We start from the raw sequence: 605 nt of genomic DNA on the forward strand, positions 1-605 counted from the left end.
CCTTATGCTTGCGGCAAACTCGTAAACTCGTACCTGCAATCCCTGGTACAAGAGCACTTAAAGGAAGTGGGAAGAAGAAGAGAAGTGATAAAAACAGGAGGAGAAGGAAGAGAGGGAAAGAGATTATTAATAAAAGTTTTGTAGCATTCAACAAATTTGGACGAAAAGGGACGTATTAAATTTTCATCGTGAAAAGGACCGTCATATCAGATTTTCAATACATTTCTTTTCTGAATATATGATCAACCTACAATCTTTATACTGATATGTTGTATAGATGTTTAGTATATGCTAATATAGTTACACAAGTAATTCCAACTGTGAATATAGCGGCCCCAAAATCATCCGGTTTTGATCGACCATAGAAACTCCATAATCATTTACCACCTGAGGCAATAATTACACAATGAGTAAATTCAATAATTTTCAGTCAGTAAAAACACAGGTCAGGCTTATTTTTGTATTGTGTAACATCATCTGACAAGAATTTCCAAATAATCGCTTGAACGATGGAAAAAACAGCTTTAGTATTACCTAATATTTCTACAGTATTATTACGAACATTTTAATATATAAAACTTATTATTTTTTTCTCAAACCGGATC

Source organism: Penaeus monodon, chromosome 22 (genome assembly GCF_015228065.2).
Source record: "Penaeus monodon isolate SGIC_2016 chromosome 22, NSTDA_Pmon_1, whole genome shotgun sequence".
In the NCBI taxonomy this organism is placed as follows: Eukaryota; Metazoa; Arthropoda; class Malacostraca; order Decapoda; family Penaeidae; genus Penaeus; species Penaeus monodon.